Here is a 14,560-nt window from a genome sequence, read left to right on the forward strand (position 1 = left end):
TTAAGCTTTTTTATTATTTTTTTTTAATCTAATTTAATAAATATTTTATTTTTAAGAGATTTTATCTTAAATAATTTTCTTATTATTAGGGTTTAGAAAAGAGATTATTCTATAATCTTAGTATAATACTATAATATAATTATATAATATAATATTAAGAAAAATAATAATTATATAATTAAAAAAAGTTTTAATATTAGATTTAATAAGAACAAGTAAAAAAATAAAAAGAATAAAGATTTTTAGAAAAAAGAAATATATTCTATATATTATATAAAATATATAATATAAATTAAGTACTAAATTTAGCTTAAATCCTATAATAAATATAATATTCTTATTTTATTTAAATAAAAGATTTAAGTTGTTGAAATAATATAAATAATATATAAATTCAATAAATATAATAATAAAAAGATTAATATAAATAAATATAATATTATAATATAAAAGGAAATAATATATATAATAAATATATTAAAAAAGAGAAATATAATATATTTTATATATTAATTAATAGATTATATTATTAATAAATGTTAATAAGATATTTCTTAATTTAGATAAATATTACTAAGAAATCTTTTAATCTTATAATATAATATATATTAGATATATAATTTAATTATAATAATCTCTTAATTTTAATATAATCTCTTAGATTAAAATATTAAATTATTTTAATCTAATTATTCAACTTAAAAATATATATATTCAGTTATTTAATAAATCTCTTTTATTATTAATAAATATAAGTTTTTATAATTATATTTATAATTATATTCTTAGTAAGAATCTAAATAATTATTAATATCTTAATTTATATTTTTTATTAAATCTAAAAATAAGAAATATTAATATATTTTATTTTAATCTAATAATTAAAATATTTATATATAAATAAATTATTTATTTAAATATCATTATATTATAAATTAAAAAAAATATTAATATTAAAATTAATAAGCTTAAATAAATATTTAACTTAATATAATTAATATATAAAAAATAAGATAAAAAAAATATAATCTTAGTTATTAATATAATAATAATATATTATTTATATATATATTATTTATTAAGATTTTTAAATAAAATAAAAATATATTTTTCTAAACTCTTATAATTAAGATTATTAATAAAAAAGATATTAAAAAATATTATAAATATCTAATTTAATATTTTTATCTTAAATATAAGATTTAAAATAAAACCTTAATATAATCTTTTTAATATATATATATATTAATTAAGATATATATATTAATTTATATAATCTTAGATAATATAAATATTAATAAATTATATTAATTTATTATAATCTTCTATTTTAAATTAAGATTTAAATTTATATTTAATATTGAAAATATAATTAATATATTAATAATAATAAATATTAAAAAAATTATTAATAAAAATTATAATTATAAATTTATAATTATTATAAGTATAAATTTATAATTATTATAAATATAAAGATTATTAAAAAAAGATTTTAGTCTTAATTTTATAAATTTATATTTTATATTATTTTTTTAAATTTTATTTAATATATATAAATTATAAATTATATATTTTAATCTTAGTATTTTATTATATTTAAAACTAAAAAAATAAAGAATATATATTAATAATATCTATTAAAAAGATTTTAAGATTAAATATTATTATAATTATAATAAGAATATAAAAAAATATTTTATAAATATTAATATATAAATATTTTTTTTATTAAGAATTTAAAAATTATTATATAAATATAAATATAATTTAAATTAAATAATTTAATTATTTTTATTAGATTTACAATTATAAATCTAATATCAAAAAATAAATTAATATTTTAGATATTAATTTAAGAATCCTAAAAAATAATTTAATTTATATTTATTATATATAATATTAAGATTAATATTTTTAAATATATTTATTTTAAAAAATTTATTAAATTTAATTTATATAATAATCTTAAACTCTTAATTAAATTAATAAATATTAAATCTAAAAATATTTTATAAAAACTTAAGAATATTTAAGGTTAAAGAATTTTTTAGTGTATTATATATACTAAAAATAATAAAAAAAACTTCTTTTTATTATTTTAATAAGATCTTATATTCTTAATATTTTTATAATTTATATTAATAAAAAAATATTTATTAAATATTATATCTTTATCTAAAAAAAAATAATAATATTTAAAATTTTAAAAAATAAAAAAAAGATTAATAAATAATATAAAATAATTATTAAATTTAATATTAATTTAATTATTATTTTAATTATAATTATTATTATTTTTATTATTTTTATTATTTTTATTATTTTTATTATTTTTATTATTTTTATTATTTTTATTATTTTTATTATTTTTATTATTTTTATTATTTTTATTATTTTTATTATTTTTATTATTTTTATTATTTTTATTATTTTTATTATTTTTATTATTTTTATTATTTTTATTATTTTTATTATTTTTATTATTTTTATTATTTTTATTATTTTTATTATTTTTATTATTTTTATTATTTTTATTATTTTTATTATTTTTATTATTTTTATTATTTTTATATAAAAAATTTAATAATATATTAAATTAGTTTTTTAAAAAAATATAATCTAGATTTTTTTTTAGAAAAAAATATTATTATTATTATTAAAAATATTTTTATTTTATTAAAAATATTAATCTTATTAAATAAAATATTTATTTCTTTTATTATAAAATTATTTAATATCTTAATATTTTTTGAATTATATAATTTAATTAATTTATTTAAAGATTCTTTTATATAAAAATTTTTTTTATTAAATTTAATATTATATACATATATAATCTTATTAAGAAAAAGATATTAAATATATTATATATTGAATATATATATATATATATATATTATTAATATTATTAATATTATTAATATTATTATATTTAATATATAATTTATAATTAAAAATATAAAAATTAAATAAATAAAAAATTAATCTTATTTAAGAATTAGATTAAATAATATTTATAAAAATATCTTTTATTATAAATTATATTAAGAGATATAATTTTATAAATAAATAATAATAATATATATCTTAGATTATAATTTTTTAAAAAGATTAGATTAAATAAAAATTATATATATAATTATAATAATTATAATATTATAATATTTAATATAATTATTTTATTTAACAATTCTTATTATTCTAATCTTTATATATAAATCTAAATATTATAATTTAAATACGAATGATAAGATTAATATTTTTAAAATATTATAATTATATTATTTCTTTATAAAATTAATTATTTTTTTAATTAAATAAGATAAATAAGATTTAAATAAAAAGAAATATATAAATTATATCTTAATAATAAGATTAATAAAATAAGATAAATAATATATTTTATTATTTTTATTTTATATAATCATTAGATCTTAATATAATAATTTAATTAATTTATTTTTAATATATATAAAATAATATAAGATTTAATAAATAAACTTAGTAAATTTATAAAATTTATAAAATTTAAATAAATATTTTATATTAATAATAATACTAAAAGATATTTTTTATAAATAAATAAAGATTTTATAATTTATATATCTTAAATATTTAATTATATTAACTTTCTTATATAAAATACTAATTATAGTTATAGTATCTTAGATACTATTTAGTAATTAGATTATTATTAATTACTTTTTATTAAGTTTATTAATCTTATTTTTATTATATATTTATTATTATATAATTATTATATATTAGTTTTAGTATTTTCATATATCCTATAATAGCTAAAATAAAAAAAAAGGGTTAATTAGCTATCTATTAATTATTATTATAAACTTTATAGATTAATCTTAGTCTTCTACTAAATATTATAATATCTATACTTTTATTATTAATATATTAAAAATCTCTAAATAATAGAAGCTATTTATTAATAATAATTCCCTATCTCTTATAAAGACTCTATATAACCTTCTTAATATTATAATTTCCTTAGTTAAGAAGATAACTAATAATAAGCTTTATATAGAACTTTAATATTTATAAGCTGAGTTTAATTAATAAAATATTATCTAGGTTAATATCTTATATAAGCTATAGAATATTATTAACTATTAAATTATTAATATTATTATTATTATTATTCTATTAGATTAGTATTAATTAATAGATTATTATATTATATTATATTATAATTCTAATATCTTACTTATCTCTAATTAGATAGGAAAGATTAATATTAATAATATTCTCTTCTTTAATAATATTAATAATAATAATAATATTATATTATAGTATATTTTATATAAAGATCTTTAGATAATTATCTATAATATTAATATTAAGATTACTAATTATTTATATAACTATCTTAATAATATTATCTAGTATATAAATTATAATATTAAAGATATATATAATATTACTAGACTAAAGATTCTTTTTATTAAGCTTTTTATTAGTTTTATTCTTTTTAGTAATAATATCCTACTATACTATAATAATATAATTAATATATAATAACTTATTAATCTTAATATTAAATATCTTAATAAATCTTAGTATACTATCTTTAATCTTAAGGCTTATCTTAAACTATTAGTATTTATTATAATAATATATAATATACCCTTTAACTTTAAGCCCTCTTTTATTAATATTATTATATATCTCTAATTATAGAATATATATTATATTTTATATAATACTAAGATTATATATCTAGACTAGCTCTTATTAATCTATAAGATTAAGAAACTATACTTAAAGGAATATATAACTACTAAACTTATCCTTAAGTTTAATACTACTAATATTACTAACTTAGTAATTTAACTAAGCTTAGTACTAAATAATAAGGATTATAACTATTAATTCTTTAATAATAATTAATATCTATAATAGTACTTTTATTACTAGATATATAATTATATTATTTATAATTATAGAAGATAGGCTTAATATATATATTATATAAGATTATATAACTCTAAGAAGTATATATAAGCTTATAATTATACTACTACTAAATATATTATATATATTTAATCTAATAAGATTATAACTAATATTAACTAAGTATTATTAATTATTTTATATATAAATAAGAGTACTCTTATTATATTAAGAAGCTTAAACTATTTTATATCTTATATATTTAAGACCCTCTTATATATTATATATTTTTTACTATCCTATCTCTTATTATATCTTTATATATTTTTATAATAATACTCTTATCTTAAGTAAATTATATTTATTTAGGAAGCTCTTCTAAATATTATTATATATTAATATTATTATTATTATTAATAAAGATTATAGTCTTAGTCCTTTCTCTCTTTTATAAGAACTTAGTTTTTTATAAGATTTAAATAATATAGATAATTATACTATCTTTTAATAATATTATACTAAGAAATAGTAATATTAGAATTAGAGTTAGATTTAGGGGGTTATAATTAATAAGATTCCTTATATTAAATATCCTATAAATTAATAATTTATATCTTATAAAATAATAATCTTAAGACTAAAGATTTACCCCCTTCTTTTATTCTATTATATAGTATTTAGTATATATTAAATATCTTATATTCTATTATTTATATTAAATAATAATAATCTCTTACTTAAATAATATAGGAATCTTATATTTATTATAGGATTTAAGCTAAAGATATTATATAATTTATAATATATTTTTTATATAATAACTAAAGTATACTTCTTTCTTTTATTTTCTAGATTATTAGATTATATTTTTATCTTTTTTTTTAGAAAACTCTAGAAGCCCTTATTCTTTTTATTTAACTTTTATTTAAGATCTATCTCTTTATTTATTATTAATTCTAATATTAATATTCTTTAATTATATAAATTATTTATTCTTAATTAAATATAATATTATATAATTAAGTTTATATATTTATAATTATATAGAATATTATATTTTAGTATATTAGATTATATATAAGTATATAGATTATTATATATAAGATTATAAAATAATCTTATTATTCTAAATCTTATTAATTATAAGTCTAATCTTATTAATCTAAAAAATAATATAAACTTAAGTCTTTTCTTAAAACCTATTTCTTTTATAAAATAATAATTTAAACTTCTTTTTTATAAAAAACTTAGTTTTTTAGAGGAATCTTTTTTTTAGATTTTTTTAAAAACTTTCTAATTATCTTCTAAAAACTTTTATTATTCTTTTATTTTCTTTATTATATTTTTATTTAATATTAAGAAGCTAATTATATTTATTTTTTATAATTTATAATCTTTATAAATTAATTATATTAAATATATTTTTAAGAATATATAAATATAGAATAAAATTAATTCTTATTAGATTCTTATTATTACTAAATTAATTAAAGACCTTAAAATCTTAATAAAATAATTAAAATTAATTATTAAGTTTTTATTTAGTTATATCTTTTATAATCTAGATAAAGATAAATAAATGTAATTAATCTTTTATCTTAAAGATTATATTATTAATTATACTAAATAATATAAGATTATATATATAATAATAATAATAAATAATATAATATATATATTAATTATATTAAAAAATATAAAACTTATTAAATATAATATATTAATATATAAGATTCTTATTATATTTAAGATTATATATAAATTATTTAATTATTATAAATTATATAAGTTTAATTAATATTATAATAAGCTTAAAATATTATTTTATTTTAATATAATATTTTTTATCTTAAGATAATATTTAGTTTATACTAAGAATATTAAAATATAAGTTTTATAATTTACTAAATCTTAAGAAATTATTTTATCTTTCTTATTAATAATTTAGATAATATTTTTTAAATTTTATTTATTTAAAAATTATATATTTAATCTTATATTTAATCTAAATATTATTAATATATTTAATTAATATAAATATTATATTAAGAATATTCTATTAAGATTAATTAATTATATTATTTATATAATATTCTAATATAATAAAAAAATATTATATAAATAATATAAATAATAATAATTATATTATTATTATAATTTTAAGATTTATTAATTTTATTAAAATAAAGAAATCTATAAAAATTTAGATATATAATATTAAAATTATAATTTATATCTATAATAATTATATATTTTTTATAAAATATCTTTTTTTAATCTTAAATATTTATATTAATAATATAAAAGTATAAATATTTAGTTTTAGTATTATATATATATTTTTATTAAATTTATATATTAAAAAACCTTTTTTTATATAAGATATTATATATTCTTTTAGTTTTTATCTAAATATTTTTTTTATATTATATAAATATAAGAATAGATTTTATTATTTAGATTAAAATAAAATCTTAGAATTTATTAATAAATTACTAATTTATAATATTAAATAATATTTAGAATTTTATTTAATAAAATAGAATAATAAGATTTTCTTATTATATATTAATAATATTATTTTATTATTAAAATTATTTAAGATTAATATTTAAAAAACTTTAGTTAATAAAATTACTAAGATTATTAATAATATATTATTAAATTAAATATTAAATTAAATATTAAAATAAGCTTTTATATTAAAAAGCTTAGAAAAACTAAATTAAGATAAAAAAGATATTATTAATTAAAAAAAAAAGCTATTTATTTAATTAAAATATTAAAATTATCTTTTTATTATCTTATTTATTATTTTTTATTTTAATTTAATTAATTAAAATATAATATTTAGTTTATATAAATTAATAATTAAATTTATATTTTATAATATTTAATATAAATATTTAAGATATATAAATAATAAAATTCTTAATTATCTTTAAAATATAATTTTAAGAATTATTATTAATATAATTAATATAAATAAATATTTATCTAAGATTTATAAATCTTATAAACTTACTAAGCTAATTTATTAAATCTTATATTATTTTATAAATACAAAATAAAAAATATTTAAATTATTATACTAAGATCTTATTATTATATAAAAGAATAAAAATAATATAATTATAATATTAAAATATTTTATATTAATAATAAAATATTAATTTTTTTAATTCTTATAAATCTATAACATTTAAGTCTATATATAAAAATTATAATAATAAAAATATCTAAATAAAATAATTATACTACATATTATAATATTATAATTATTATTATTATATATATAATAATTATTTAATCTAATCTTTTAGATAATTTATAATTTAAGATATATTTTATTATTATTTATTTATATAATTATATATTAAAATATAGTTTATAATAAAAAATATTTATATAAATATTATTTAATCTAATTCTTATATAAGATTAATTCTTATATTTATTTAAAAAACTAGATTTATTAAATCTATATATATTTAGTTATAAATTATATATTAAATATAATATTAAGAATAAGATATAAATATATATATAAATTAGATATTTTATTAAATATAAAATATTTAATATTTAATATATTTAGTATCTTTTTTTTAATAAGATTATATAAGTTTAAGATATTAAATTTAATAAATCTTTTTTTTATTATAAAAAAAATTAAATAAAAAAATTAAATTATATAATTAAAAGAATAATCTTATAAATAAGCTTATATTAAAAAAAATAAGTTTTTTATTTAATAAGATTAATCTTCTAGAAATATTTAATAATATATATATTTTTTTTTAAAGATCTTAATTATATATCTTATAATATTAATAATATTTAAAAGAATATTATATTAAGAGATTAATCTAAAATATTATTAAAATCTTATAATAAAATAAATAATAATAATTAAGAATATAATTAAATTAATATTAAATTTTATAATAATCTTATATAATAAAATATATTAATTAATCTTTTTTTACTTCCTAAAGATTATAAATAGTATTATTTTTTTTAAAATAAGAATACTATAATTAATAAATATTTTTTTTAATATAAATTATAATAATTTATAAAAATAAAAAATAAAAAATAAATTATAAAAAAGTTTATTCCTTATTGTATTTAGTATATATAATAAACTAAAAAAGCTTTTAATCTTAAATATATCTAAATTATTATAAAATATTTCTAGATTAAATACTTATTAATTTAATTAAGAATTTAGAATAATAATATAAATTAAATTTAATAAACTCTTTAAAATAAAAATATTTAAGTTTATTAATCTTAATATTATATATAATAAATATATAGTTAATTATTTTTTAGGATCTTATAATTAATATTTTAAATATTAGCTTATTTTATAATATTAGGTTTATTATTATAAATTTAATAAAATTAGTTAAATTATATATTTTAAAATATAATTATATTTATATAAGAATTTATAAATTTATAATAAAAAGAATATTTATATATTTATCTTAGTTATATATTCTTTTTATATTTTTATTATTATTATAATAATATTTAATCTTAAATCTTTCTAAATAAATATTATTAATATTTATTTAAACTTAATATTATAAGATAAGATATATATATCTTATTCTTTTAGATTTAAATATTATAAGATATTAAGATTAAAATATATAATTTATAAATTATATATATTAAATAAGATATAAAAGAATAATATATAATATAAGCTTATAGACTTAGAATTAAAGATCTTTTTTAATAGTTCTTATATTTATAATAATAATAAGTTTATAATTATATTTTTTATTAATAATTTTCTTAGTATTTATTATAAAAAATATACTAAATATATTTTAAATATTAAATAAAAGATTAAATCTTAGTTTAAGATAAAAGATTATAAAGAATTAATATAATTTATTAATATATATATAATTAAAGATTATATAAACTAATATATATATCTTAATTAATATATTTATATAAAAAAGATTATAATAAGATTCTATCTTAAATCTTATTATAAGATTTTAATATTAATTCTTTTATTTATATTATTTAATAATATTTTTTAGACTAAAATATAATTTATTAAAAAATATTAAATAAAAATAAGATTTATATTTTATATTATTATCTAAATATATCCTAATATTATATTTATAAATTAATATATATCTTAATATCTTATAAAACTTATTAATTAATATATAATAATTATTAATTATTTAATTATATACCTCTTCTAAACTAAGGATTTAAGCTTTATTTTTAAGATAAAAATATTAAATTAGATATTTATAATATTTTTTAATATTTTTTTTATTAATAATCCTAATTATAAAAACTTAGAGAGATATATTTTTATTTTATATAAGAATCTTATTAAATAGTATATATATAAATAATATATTATTATTATATTAATAATTAAGACTAAACTCTTTTTTATCTTATCTTTTATAAGATAATTATACTAAATTAAATATTTATTCTAATTTATTAATTTTAATATTAATATTTTATTAAATCTATAATATAATAATACTTAAATAATTAATTTATTTATATATAAACAGTTAAATTATTAAACTAAAATAAAATATATTAATATTCTCTAATTATATAAATTACTTATTCTTAATTAAGTATAGTACTATATAACTAAGTTTATATATTTATAATTATATAGAATACTATATCTTAGTATATTAGATTATATATAACTATATAGATTATTATATATAAGGTTATAGGATAGTCTTATTATCCTAAATCCTATTAAGTAATAATAATATTATAGATTTTAATCTTAATATTTATAAGATCTTTAATAATTTTATTATATTAGCTTCTCTTAATCCTATAAGTCTAGAGTTTATTAATATATAGATAAGAGATTATAGTAGATATATAAAAAAGGAATCTAATAATAAACTTAGCTAAGATATACCTAAATTATAGTCTTTATTATAGAAGATACTTATTTATAGTATATTATATATATAATAAATAAGTTATTAATAATCTTATAGATTAATTATTATAAGTTTAGTAATATAATAATAAAATATTTTTTTAGTAAAGAAGATATTAGAATTAAGGGGTTATAATTATAAGATTATAAGCCCTATTAATATAGTAAAATTAGAAAAGTCTTAGTATTTTTTCTATAGAAAAAATATTTATTAATTAATTAGTTATAAGATTAATCTTTAATTAATATTCAGGATATATCCTATTCCTCTTATTCTATATATCTTATTATATATATTATCTTATCCTATATTATAGTATTATCTTTATTTATACTAATTACTCTTTTATTAATTATATTTATTAAATTTATATATTATTTATATTATTTAAATAACTTAAATCTCTTATTTAAATAATATAGGAATCTTATATTTATTATAGGATTTAAGCTAAAGTTAGTATTTAATTTATATTATATATTTTATATAATAACTAGAATATATTTTCTTTTTTTTAGAAGCCCTTATTCCTTCTATCTTTTTATTTCTTCTTATTAAGTCTAATATTAAATCCTCTTTAGTTATATAATTATTATTCTTCTTAGTATTATATTATATAATTATATTATATACTCTTAATTATATATATTATTATATTTTAGTATTATATTAAGATTATAAAAATAATCTCTTCTCCTAAAACCTAATAATTATAAGTCTAGAACTTATTTAATCTAAAGATTAATCTTAAGATTAAATAATTCTCTAAGTCTTTTTTTTAAGAGCTTATTTTATTTAAATTATAATTTAAAGTTTATTCTTCTTACTAAATAGTATTAATTTAAGATTTTTATTATTAAGAATTTAATTTTTTATTAAAATCTATTTTTTAGATTTTTCTAAAACTTTTATTTTTCTTTTATTAATCTTCTATTTTTTTTATTATATCTTTATTTAATATTAAAAAGTCTATAATTCTTATTTTCTATATATCTTAGTTTTTATAGATTAATAATATCTAGATTATTATTATAAATATAAAAATATAAGATTAAATTAATTCTTATTAGGTTCTTATTATTACTTAACTAATTAAAGATCCTAAAATCCTAGATAATAAACTAGAATTAATTACTTAATCTTTTTTTAGTATTAATCTTTTTAATATAAATATTAATTAATAATTATTTATATTCTTTTATCTAAAAAATTAGATAAATAAATAAATAAAATAATATAAGATTATATATATTAATATTATTATAAATATTATAATTAAGATTTTTATTTTTATAAAAAATATAAGAATTATAGAATATAATATATTATTATATAATATCTTAGCTATTTTTAAAAAGATATTTAAATTTATATATTTTTATTATATTTATAAGTTAATCTATGATATAATAAGCTTAAAATATTTTTTTAATCTAATATTATATTTTTTATTATAAAATAATATTTTTTTTATTCTAAAAATATTAATCTATAGATTCTTAAATAAGATATATCTTAAATAATTATTTTATCTTTTTTATTAATAATATATAATATATTATCTAATTTTTATATAATAAAAATATATATAAATAAATTATTAATAAATCTAGATATTTATAATTTATTTATTTAATATAAATATTATATTTATAAACTTCTTTTTAAATTAATAAACTAAATTATTTATATAATATTCTAAGAAAAAAAAAATAGAATAAATATCTAAAATAATATAATTTAGTTAAAAAAGAAAAAAGAAATACTCTTATAAAAAAGATTTTTTTAATAAAAACTATAAATTTAATAATTATTTATATATTAATCTTAATAAAAGATTAGATAAATAGATATTATTATCTAAAATCTTTAAATAATTTAAAAAATTATTAAAAAAAGCTCTTAGTTAAAAAAGATATTTAATATAATAAAAAAAAGATATATAAATAAGATAAATAATAATAATTATATTATTATTATAATTTTATAATTTATTAATCTTATAGAATCTACTAAATCTACTAAGATTTAGATATATAATATTAATATTATAATCTATATATATAATAATTATATATTTCTTATTAATTGTACTTCTTTTATCTTAAATATTTATATTAATAATACTAAGATATAAATATTTAGATTTAATATTATATATATATTATCTTCTAAATTATATAATAAAAAGTCTTTTTTCTTATATAATATTATATATTCCTTAGGATTTTATCTAAATATCTTCTTAATATCTTATAAATATAAGAATAATCTTTATTATTTAGATTATACTAGAATCCTTAAATTTATTAATAAATTACTAATTTATAATATTAAATAAAGATTAGGACTCTATATAATTAAATAGGATAAAAGGAATCTCTTATCTTATATTAATAATATTATTATTTTATTACTTAAATTATTTAAGATTAATAATTAATATATCTTTTTTAGTAAGATTATTAATAAAGAAATACTAAATTAAGTATTAAAATAAGTTTTTATATTAAAAAGCTTAGAAAAACTAAGTTAGAACTTAAAAGATATTACTAAAATATCTTCTTATTATCTTATATATTATCTTTATTTTAGTTTAATTAATTAAAATATAATATTTAACTTATATAAACTAAAGATTATAATTATATCTTATAATATTTAGTATTAATATTTAGGATATATAAATTATAAAATCCTTAAATATCTATAAGAAATATCTTTTAATATTATTATTAATATAGAATACTTATCTAAACTCTATAAATCTTATAAACTTACTAAACTTATTTATTAAATCTTATAATATTTTATATATATTAAGAATAAACTATTTAAATTATTATATTAAGATCTAATTATTATATAAAATAATAATAATAGAATATATTATTTATTCTATTTTATTAATCTTATTATTAAGATATAATTTATATATCCTCTTCCTCTTAAATCCTATTTATCTTATTTTATTAAGAAAATAATTAATCTTATAAAAAAATACTATAATTATAATATTAAAATATTATATATTAATAATAAAATATTAATCTTATTATTCTTATCTAAATTATAATATTTAGATTTATATATAAAGATTATTATAATAAAAACTTCTAAATAGAATAATTATACTAAATATTATAATATTATAATTATTATAATTATATATATAATATTTATTTAGTTTAATCTTTCTAAGAAATTATAATCTAAGATATATATTATTATTATTTATTTATAAAATTATATCTCTTAATATAGTTTATAATAAAAGATATTTTTATAAATATTATTTAATCTAATTCTTAAATAAGATTAATCTTCTTATTTATTTAAAAAATCTAATTTATTTAATCTTTATATCTTTAATTATAAATTATATATTAAATATAATAATATTAATAAAATATAAGTATATATATATATTAGATATTATATTAAATATAAGATATCTAATATATAATATATTTAGTATTTCTCTTTTAGTAAGATTATATATATATATAATATTAAGTTTAATAAGATTATTTTTTATATAAAAGAATCTTTTAATAAATTAATTAAATTATATAATTAAAAAAGTAATAAGATTAATATTTTTAATATAATAAAAGATATATTTATTAATAATAATAATAATATTCTTTTTTAAGAAAAAGATCTAGATTATATCT

The sequence above is a fragment of the Penicillium verhagenii genome (genome assembly GCF_028828195.1).
Source record: "Penicillium verhagenii strain IBT 33310 chromosome Unknown utg000005l_segment0_segment0, whole genome shotgun sequence".
NCBI lineage: Eukaryota > Fungi > Ascomycota > Eurotiomycetes > Eurotiales > Aspergillaceae > Penicillium > Penicillium verhagenii.